The sequence below is a fragment of the Salvia splendens genome, chromosome 2 (assembly GCF_004379255.2).
Source record: "Salvia splendens isolate huo1 chromosome 2, SspV2, whole genome shotgun sequence".
Lineage (NCBI taxonomy): Eukaryota > Viridiplantae > Streptophyta > Magnoliopsida > Lamiales > Lamiaceae > Salvia > Salvia splendens.
In genome coordinates this window covers 26,378,021-26,389,189 of record NC_056033.1, presented here as the reverse complement: position 1 = coordinate 26,389,189, position 11,169 = coordinate 26,378,021, and the positions used below count along the sequence as shown (strand labels likewise).

Below are 11,169 nucleotides of genomic sequence, written 5' to 3'. Positions count from 1 at the left end.
AAAAGGCTCAAAGGAGGTCAGGGATAGATGGTCAGAAAAAAGCATTTCACTTCATTTTGGTGTATCTTATGTTAAGTTGATGGCCTAACTTAAAAAAATTATGATTGAGCTATTGAAGAATACAATATGAAAACAGAGATTCTGAAATGTGAAAGACCATAGATTCAGTTTTGTTTTTTCATAGATGTCGGGAAATTACAAATTGGTTGCGTCTTAAATTATTATTAGCAGCATGTGTCCTAAGATGCTTCAATAAGACATCATATAATGTACATGAAGTAAGGTACTCAATCAATTTAGCATGAGAGACTATTATTTAGCAAACTGTATTCATTTACAGAATACAAACTATATAAAGGTGACACCTGGGAAATTGAATTATCCCATATAAGCTTGTAGTCTCCGGATACACATGTGCAGAAGTTACCCTGCAATAGTTGAAGGGGGGCTAAAAAGCAGTATTATCCCTTCAAAGTTCAAAATGATTTTTTTTTTCTTTTGAAACCTTTCAAACAAACACCAATTATTTACATTTCAAACAAACACCAATTATTTACACTTGCTCGGTTCTGTTCATGCTCCAAAATATATCATATATCATATAATCACTGCTTGTCAATTTCCAAATTTCGAGGAAGCTTTCCAAGAAACCATTAAATATGAAACACAACTTACAAAAATGCTAAAATGAGTTAACATCAACAACTAGCCAAAGTTTGAAGAAGAATACCTGACTCAATTTGCCCTGCACCACTGAAAAATCCCAAGCAATGTATGAATTCATTGACTCCACGGTTAAAGTCACCTACAAAGAGCAGAAAACTCCATTCAGACATAAAAGAAGAGATAATTCACTAATTAATTTACCAAGCTAAATTTTAGCTTCAGTTTCCATTGGAGTCATCACGTTCGTGCAGCACAGCTACGTGTAAACGAGCCGAGCCAAGCTGAATATTAGCCAGCTCAAGCTTTGTAACACCCATTACTTGATTACCAAATAATCGAATAAGTGATGAGTGTTCCAACACATTAAGTTCATTGCAAAGATATTGAAAATCAGGACTGAAATATTTCTTATTCTTTTCTAGTACTACTTCTTTACTTTGATGCTTATCAGGAAATTATTTAAAACTTCATTTACTTTTCCAGAAAACGTTCCACAATTGACTTGACCACAACCATCTTAAGACCTTGAACGAGTTCCAGTTAAAATTTGTAGGCCAAACAAGATGTTTTGGGTCGAATAGGCCTCACAACAATTTGCCGGAGCATTGTGATTATTGGCAGTTTTAACATTCTTCCAGAAACGTATAGCATATATCTTTGTTTTATTTATTGCATAATCAACAAATTACCTTTTAACCAAATCAAAGACATAATAGCTTACGCATCCCAACATATTGATTCCTTGAATGAAGCTTGGCACAGACTGATTTAAGCTATTTAACTCATAATTATCAGATTCGGTATCAAATAACTTTGACAGCAGCATACATTCTGTTAACATGATTCAAACTCAAATGTATATGTAACTTAACCAACATAACAACCAGCATAGCTTACAATATACGTGTATTAATTAATACAAGGAATATATTCATGTGTGTTGGATTGGATTTACAGTATATTGTTCAAATGACATGACTTGTGTGTGTTGGAATAATACAAATATGTGATTAAGATATGCTGACTATGGCTTCATAGGAAAGCTTCTTTGTGATTTCACTTTGTTATTTGAATAAGTTTGTTAAATTGATATCCTGAGTTTCTGATAGGTCGAAATATAAGTGTCATGGTGGTATAATGTATTAAGTTGTGAGAATGTTTTGACACAGTAGTTTCCTCTTTGTTTTTATTTGAGGAAGATTGGAAAAGAAAAAAACACCTGTATTTCATTGTCCCTTTCTGGAAACCATTTCCATAGTGATGTCACTTATTCAATATTCAGTAATCGAGTAAGATGTGTTACAAGCTTGGCTCGTTAGGGTGTTTGAGCACGGCTTGTGCACGGTATTATCGTAGGCCTCTTTCGAGGAGAGAGATATCGAAATTTTTGTTTTGTCTGTGTTCCTTCCATTCACTATATCAGTTTACTAAAGAACCAAGCTCCGAACAATCTTTCTTCGAGTTCAAATAACTTGCCAGTCACTCCGTTCATTTAATCCCCAACGACCAAGACATGTGCACCCTCTTTTTTAAGGGTATATTTTTCTTAGTGGCAGCTACAACAATATTGGGTGTGATGCATTAGTGAAATTCCAAATTGAGTTGTAGAGACTGGAAAAAAATCTGAATCCATGTGTCTATGCAGATGAGATTATATATGAGGCATATGGCCAGTTATCGGAGAACCATAGCTCCAGAGAATGTGATAGACAAAATACCTCGTGAGTTTCCCCTGCGGAAACGCTCATGTCCTTGTAGTCATCATGTTTCCTGCATACATCAATCTGTCAATACCCCCAAAAAAAGGATTTGCACAAATTTGAACAATTGCACGCAGACCTAGCTGCTAATGCACCAGCATCTTCTGCCGTGATAAAAAAGGGGATTTTGAGAAAACTTCCCTGTAAAACAGACATCAAAGAAAATCCAATGAAATGCTTTGCAAAGATCAAATACAAATACAAAAAGAAAAAATCACAGAAAACGAATGACCCCGACTCAACCTAAAAAAAGGGATGAACAACACTTTGCTGCTGCATTGAATAAATTGAGACCTACTTCAGGTACTCCAACCAAGTACTTCATAAGCGTTTTATAAACACCAGTTGCAGAACCAAGCTAGGCTAACTGCCTCCTCCTAGATAATGAAGAATTAAAGATGGAATCAGCCATTTTCAGGTCCCAGTAAACAAACAGATGCACGCTACAAAAAATCCCACCTTTCCATCTGCTGTTTCCACAGCAGAGCATATATATCACGTATGCTTCCTCCAGAGGTGATCAAAGCATCAACAGCAGCCTGTTTGTTTCTCTCGGACTGCTCCTTCTGCTGCTGATTATAGTCCCCCTAAAATCTTGCGGCATGTACGTCATAACTGCATTCAACACACGGATCAATAACACACGAGTCTCTAAATTGTCACGAGTTCTAGTCCCTTTCAAACAACTACATCGATACACTTGTGATCATGTTGATTACATTAACCACCAAACAACTAGGATTCCATCAAAATAGCCTTTGTGACTTTATTTATGGCATCCACAATGGGGCGCCCTAAGGCGCGCCACGTCAGCAGTTTTATCCTCTTACACTCCCACTTGCAATGGGGCGCCCTAAGGCGCGCGCCCTATATGTTTTAATATTGTTTTGTTAATTAAAATGTTTTCAAATATATAATGCAACACAACAAGTAACCAAAAACCGGCGAATATTGCATTAATAAATACACAAAAGTTACACGATTCAAGTTGGCTAATCTACGCAATTCCCAACTTCCGGCGTAACTCATCGATCAACCCCCGGAGAATTTCGGCTTCAGCGGGGTCCGTACACTTCTTCAGGGCCTTGTGCGTCTGCAACAACGTCTTCGCCATCGAGGCTGCTGCCAACGACTCATACACGGCGGCCGTCGCGCTCGGGGCCGGGATCGGGACCGGGATCGGCGATGGCGCGGCAGCGGTCGAGGATGATGTCGCCGCCGCCTTCCCCTTGGCCTTTGCAGCCTTGACGCCTATGGGACGCAAGGAGGACATCGGTGTGCCGGTACTATCGTCCTCCATGTACGTCCGGTTGAGATCCACCGGACGAGTTCCGCTTTCGCTGCTCGTGTAACCACCAGCTTCGGTGGGGTGTCGGCTGCGACCTCAGCGGTGACGCGTCGGGAGGGGGCGACGGGTCGGTTTGGTGACGGCTCCATGTCAGACAAACCGTACGATTCCGTGCTAAATTCGGGATCGTACTGTGCGTTGGCGTCGAACGGCCGATATTCGTCGGGTTCTGTACCCGGCCAACGCGCCTCCCCAAACATCAGACTGTTGGGACTTGCATCTATTTCGTCAAAATAATAAAAATGTGAGTTTCGAGAGTGAAATCATGAAAATGAAACGTTACAAATGAAGATGGGGTAGGGGTATTTATACAAAAATTAAAAAACGCGTGGCATCGTCCGCGACCATCGTCCGCCGATCCCGCAATGGGTCGCCCGATGGCGCGGACGATAGCCCATCGTCCGCCGAGCCCACAATGGCGCGGACGATAGGCCATCATCCGCGCTTCAACCGCGGACGATGCATCGGGCGTGGGCGTAGGGCGCAGACGATGACGGGCACCCACAATGGGGCGGACGATGGCACGCATTGGGCGTGCCATCGGGCGTCCCATTGTGGATGCCCTTAGTGAAAGCTCCCAAATCATTCTCCTCCAATTTGGTATATCTGTATTGAATACGAAGTCCGAATATCTGGCTTGGAAAGCTTCGAGGGTGCCGAGAGTAGACTTGAACTTGTCTCGAATTCTAGGAAGAAGAGAAGCAAGTTCGTGATCCTCAACAGTTCCTTGTTCCTGAAGCTGTAAGATGCAAAAAATTCATGAGCATTCAGTTCCAAAAGGGGGCAAGCAGGTTAGAATTAGCATCTCACCGCTCTAGGCCAGCGAGGGGGTTCCAACAAATACACAATTTCTTCAATCCGATTCTTCAACATGTTCTCATCAACTTTATGCGGAGGTTCGCTCTCAGCTTCCTGAATCAGCAAGCGCTCTCCTGGAGTAGACGTGTTAATTAGTAAAAACGCCAATCGTACTGGCGTTTTACAATTTCATCGTATTTTGTGGAAATATTTTGTGGAAATACAGTATTTATCGTAACCTAAAAACGCCACTTGTGTTGGCGTCTTTAAATCATACATTACGCCTACTTCGTTGGCGTGTTTAGGTGAAAAACGCCATCAACGTTGGCATTTTTTAGTTAAAAACGCTATCCAGATGGGCGTGTTAGCATTGAACCAGTTATCAGCTAGAATTCTCCCAAAATCGCGACCCTAATCACTTTCCCTCCCCAAATGCGAAAACTCTCCCCAAATGCGAAAAACCTTAAGGAAACCCTTGCTTGGGTCGACGCAATCGGCGATTTGAGGGTGAAGATTTCGATTTTGGCTCATTCTTCCAAACATTAGTCTTCCTATTCTGTTAGTTTATCTAAATTTTGACCAATATTTTGATGGATTTTTATATTTTAGAGTAATTAATAGAAATATTAGATGGATTGTTATGATATTATACATTGTACTATATCTAATTTTTGATCAATATTTGATGGATTGTTATGATAGTATATATTTGATGTAATTAATATCTAATTTTTGACCAATTTTTGGCTCACTCTACGTAATGATAAATGTAAAAATAATGAATATTTATTTGTATTTTACATTATTGCAGATAGTATGACGTGGTGTGTGAATTTATATTGGGGTGGAAAGATAATTCCCGGAGCAGTTATTTCATATGATCCTCATTTTTCAAAAGGATTCATTATGTTGGATGAAAGTGTTTCCTATGATAAGCTTGTGAAAATAATTTGTGAAAGGATGGGGATAAACATATTTGAAAACAAAGTTCAAATAATATGGAAACGTACTATATGCGTTGGATCCGGAGTCACGTTTATAGGTACTCTACTAGAAGAACTTTGCATGCCACTAATGTTCAGTGAGAGTATGGCTACAGGATGTCAAATTGAATTATTTGTTGAGTATTCGGCAATTACTCAACAAATAAGTCATCATGTCATAAGTTATGATGTTGGTACGTCTACGAGAGCCCAAGAACCAAGTTTCGCTGCAACACACGATTTTGATGTTGGAGGCGTGCGTTTAGGGGACAGTGACAATTGTCATGTGGTTGATGACATTATATGTGACATTATAGGTTCTGATAAAGCCGACTTTCTTGATCCACAATCACCTTATGATTATGAAGATGTAAACAGTGTTAGTACAGACTCAGATGGTGATTCGTCTGATGATGAACAATTTGTTGATTCAAGACCATCCATTCCAGTTGGAGAAACAGCAGTTGAAGAAACAGTGGTTGGAGAAACAACAATTGGATGAAGAGTAGTTCCACAGTTCCCACAGCGTGGAATGAACTATTTTCGCACCTTACCAGGTACATATGATAGTTTTGATCCAAAGAACTTTGAGCCTGCTGATCCCAGTGTGCATTATTGGAGTGAAAAAGATCTTACCAATGTCGGTTTGCATACTAAATTTAGAACGAAGTTGGAATTGAAGACAATTGTGACTTTTTGGCATTTGGAAAAAATCTGACAATATACAGTTGCTGAAAGTAAAGGAAAGAGATGACATGCAGTTTGTAAGTGGCCACAAGGAAATCCGAAAGATAAGTCATTACCGAAATGTTTGTGGGAGTGTCGAGCAACATTGAGAAAGCATGATGAACACTGGCAAATTAGAGTGTTTAGCACTGCTCATACTTGTATGGGGGATCGTAATTATAATGGGCACGCTAATCTTTCGTCGTCCATGATATCATTGAGTATTCGAAATCAGATAGAAAACGATCATACCTTCAAGGTAAAAGCTATTGTGGCGGATATTGAAAATAGATTTCATGTGAAAATTAGTTACAAGAAAGCATGGTATGCTCGGAGGGCAACTATTGAGCTTGTATATGGTGGATAGGAGTGGTCATTCAAAGTTTTACCGTCTTATTTGAATGAAATGCAAAGACAAAATCCTGGTACAATTGTCGAATGGTTGCATGATGACAGATTAAGCCACAGTATGAACAAGGTATTCAAGTACGTATTTTGGGCTTTTGGACCAACTGTGGAGGCTTTTCAACTATGCAAACCAGTTTTAACAGTTGATGGAACTCATCTACGTGGACGATGTCGAGGTAAAATTCTTATTGCCGTTGGATTTGATGCTAATAAGAAATGTTTGCCTGTTGCATATGCCATTGTTGATGAGGAAACCAAAGAAAGTTGGAATTGGTTTATGGAACGCATTAGACTTCATGTAGCAAAGCATGAAATATGTGTAATATCTGATAGGCATGTGGGAATCATAGATGCAATGAATTCTCCGATATGGAAAGAAGAACCTAAAGGTCATTACAGGTTTTGATTGGTACATGTTAGAAAGAATGTTCTGCTGAATCACAAAGGTATCATGGTTAAAAGATTGGTTTGGAAAATGAGTATTGCTACCAAAAAGCGCAAGTTTAAGAAAAGACGTCGTTTACTTCGAGACGTCAATAACGAGGCTTTACAGTACCTTGATACCGTGGATAAAGAAAAATGAAATTTGGCGTACGACAAACACAAGCGATGGGGTGAGGTGACTACTAATATGGTGGAATCTTACAACAATGTGTTGAGAGGCGCAAGAGAACTCCCAATCAAAGCTTGCATTAATATGACATTTTGGAGGACAATAGAATGGTTCAATGAGCGGACAATTGCATCGAGACAGTGTGCGACACAACTTACCCCGTGAGTGCATGAAAAGGTGTGCAAAAATGATGCAAAAGCTCAGTTACATAATGTGAGAATACCAAGCTCAATTCGATGGATTTATGTGGTTCGAACAAGACGTCGAATTGGGGGAAAGGGTGGTAACAAGTGGAAGGTGTTGTATTTGGAGTTGAACTGCAAATGTCAAAAGTGGCAGATGTGGAGACTTCCGTGTTCACATGCAACGACAGTTGCGCGGTTTAGAAACGATAACATGATATAGCTTGTTAATCCTGTATACCACACAAGTGTTTGGGTACACCAATATTCTGGGGTGTTCAATCCACTTAGACACCGATTGATGGAGGGAGGGCGAAATCACAGAGAAGAGGGCGAAATCGCGACGAAGAGGGCGCTGCTTGGATAAAATTGCGATGTGTGTGGTGTGAGTTTCGCGATTTGGGGGAGGAGAGGCTGAAATATGATTCTGTCTAAACACGCCAGCCGTGTTGGTGTTTTTCAGCGAAACACGCCAACGTCGTTGGCGTCTCTTCTTTAAACACGCCAATCTTGTCGGCGTTTCTAATTATAATTCGCCAGCGGGATTGGCGAGTATGTATTATATTTTAGGATTTATTTTATCCAATTTTTGCTAAACACGCCAACACAGATGGCGTTTTTTAGTTAAACACGCCAACCAAGTGGGCGTGTTACACTTTAAGGGTGTAACACTTAAAATCAGACTAAATTGTAAAACGCCAACCGTGCTGGCGTTTTTACTTAATAACACGCCAACGAGGGTGGCGTTTTTGCCATATATGGAAGAAATAACAAAGTGGGTACATTTTCGTTATTCTAGTCGTAGACTCCCCCACAGATCCAATTTTCTCAAGGCGGGGAGTCCTTGAGAAGATCGGTGGCCGCAGCGTAAATCTGATCGGAGAGGCGGGAGACGTCGGGAGAGAGCGGATTGAAGGGGTACTTGTCGTAGTAGGAGGCGAGGAAGGCCCTTGTGATCGGCACCAATCCCTCCGTCGAGACCATTTTTGGAGACCTAACTTCTCAACTCCCAAGTTTATGAGTAATGCTTTTTTCGTGTACGAAGACCAAAGCGAAGGAATGTTGATGGCATCATTCTTTTGTTCGGTGCACTAGATGCTTCTTTCCCTACTTTCATTTTTTATTATAGGTAAAATGGGCTAAAATGTCATATCATTTAAAGGGTTTATCTATTTTGGACTCGTTCATCTTTCTTGTTATAGCAAGATTTTGAGTTTAAATTTTAAGCATCGATAGGTGTTCAGTGTACAAGATTTAATTCTGCTTAGTCTTAGACTTAAGCTAGTTGAGTGAAGGAATAGGCGATTATGGATTCTTCCGAGTAGGGTGATATTGGAACTACATTGATTATCGGGGACCAAGAATTGGAGACAAAATTCCATCTTTACCCTTCTGAGTTTCGTTTGCCCCCCAAATTCACATCTTCGACCCCAATTGAAATCAATGGAAATGACAATCCTCAAAAGCCCCACTTCTGCGTCGCCGCTACTAAGCTTATCGATTTATTTGGAGAATCGGCTGCGCTAATTAAGTTGACCACTTCGGTGCTCCGTCGTCTGGTAACGACTGTAAGAGGCTACTCGTAGTTGCAATTGTGTTCCTGGGAATCGAAACGTCATTGGCGTGTGCCGTCGTCTACTAAACCCTAAACCCTAAACCCTAAAGGCTTCAGTGCTATTCTATTTTACATTTGTGTTCCTTGGAAGTGAAACGCCGGTGGTGGGTGGTCAGCCATTTCAATGGCTCAAACTTACTATGCGTTGCAAGTGGGTTATAGACATTAAGGGTGTCAATCCTAGATTAATAACTCCTAAAAGCTCCTAAGACTCTTTATGTTCTCGCTCTCAATTAATAGTGCCATTTTAAGGAAAGCTAATTGTAACGTCAACTAAGCTCTTCTAACTCGCCAACCTCCTCTCATGATTATGTAGCAAGTCAATAGATCATCACAGAAGGTGTCACTCAAACGTGAAACAATTATTCAACACTAAGAATAGAAGCGAAGTAATGAACAAAATAGATACTCCATCCGTTCCATAATAGATGTCACATTTTCCTTTTTAGTTTGTCCCACAAAAGATGTCACATATCCTTTTTTGGAAAAAGTTCTCTCTCACATTAATATAAATATATTATTTTCTCTATCCGCCTAACACACAAAACAACATCTCCTAAAATCTCGTGCCATTTTCCAAGTGTGCCATCTATTATGGGACCGATGGAGTATTAAATAAAAAGAAATTGTATAACCAAAGTCGCTACTAACACATCCCTAGAATTCTATGAATTTAGTTACACATGATTGAATAATCTAAAGACATAGTTTGTAGGGAAAACAATGAAAACATAAGTACTAAAGTAATAAAACCAAAATGTTGAATCCTTGTAGCCCTGATCTCTCTCTTGAATCCTTCTTCAAAACCCTTGAACTTTGATGAACAAGAAGAACTCTCAAACTATTCTCTCTTGTAAATTATGCAGCAAAAGACGATGATTTTGATGAAGCTTGAGGGGGCATTTATAGCCTTATTTTCGTCTCCCATAATTATGGAAAATATTCAGCACAATATGGTAAATCTTGGAGAGAAAATATGTCAAATCTGTGCGCAGCGTTTTCCCAGCGGGCCGCTGCACTTTGTTCAGCGGTCGCTGGCCAGTGATCCGTAGCTTCTGTCTCTTGAACAACGGTCACTGCACTTTGTTTCAGCGGTCGCTGGCAATCATCTCGTAGCTTCTGGATCTCTGGGAGCGGTTGCTGCACACGACCTAGCGGTCGCTGGGCGTGTTCCTCTTTTCAGCTCAACTTTTCTGAAGCGGACCGCTACCTGTTTGTTGTGATTTTTAGGGTACAATTTAAGTACACAAAACAAGTATTAATTCCCTAAAAATACTACTTCTGCAAGTATACAGACGTGCAATGCAGTATAAAAGGTGTCGAACCCACATGGAGGAGATTAATTGCTAAAAGTAGTAAACCTAACTAAAAAGCAGTAAAATAGTTTAATTTTGGATTTTTGATCAAGAGGCGAGTGAAGGACGAATCGAGAAAGCGAAATGCAAGAAAATCACGATAACGAGGGAAGACTACTCCTAGCTTGTTTCGGGTTGCTTGTTCACATGAATCCTAATTTCCATTATTTACCGGGATCGTGTTGATTTTATGCTCTCACGCAGCTGATCACTGATCGTGGAATTTTACGCCTAGGATAAGCTGATCACGTCTCCTAGGCTCTACTCACCAACCCCTCACTCCTACAGTCGCATAGTAAGCTCGAGATTGGCTTCTAAAAACATTCAACACTCAAGATCCACCCCGGACTATCCCCTGATCAGTTTTAGCATAGGGTTCCTTATCTATGTCAGTTCCTTACTCCAAGTTAAAGAGACATTGAAGTTAAGGCCTTTGCCGAATTAAGTTTGCTAGCAAAACCCAACACGGATTGAAATAAAGACATAGATAAGAACCAAAATATGGAAATCTATCAAAACATAGTCATGGATTCATATTTACAAGCTCCCCTAACAAACTAGAAGTAATCCCTAAAATCTAGCCACTCTTAGTGCAACAATATAAGAAAACAAGTCAATGCTACTATATGGACAAGATTAGGAAAGAATTAGCCTCAAGCTTCTTCTTCTTCTTCCTCCAAAAATGGACTCCAAGCCTCTTTCTCTCTCTAAAAAT

The 11,169-nt window shown here is 40.1% G+C and overlaps 1 pseudogene; it reads right to left on the bottom strand.

Moving 5' to 3' along the window:
* Positions 1–296: 296 nt before the first annotated feature.
* Positions 297–8,468, bottom strand: LOC121777206 (annotated as a pseudogene).
* Positions 8,469–11,169: the final 2,701 nt, after the last annotated feature.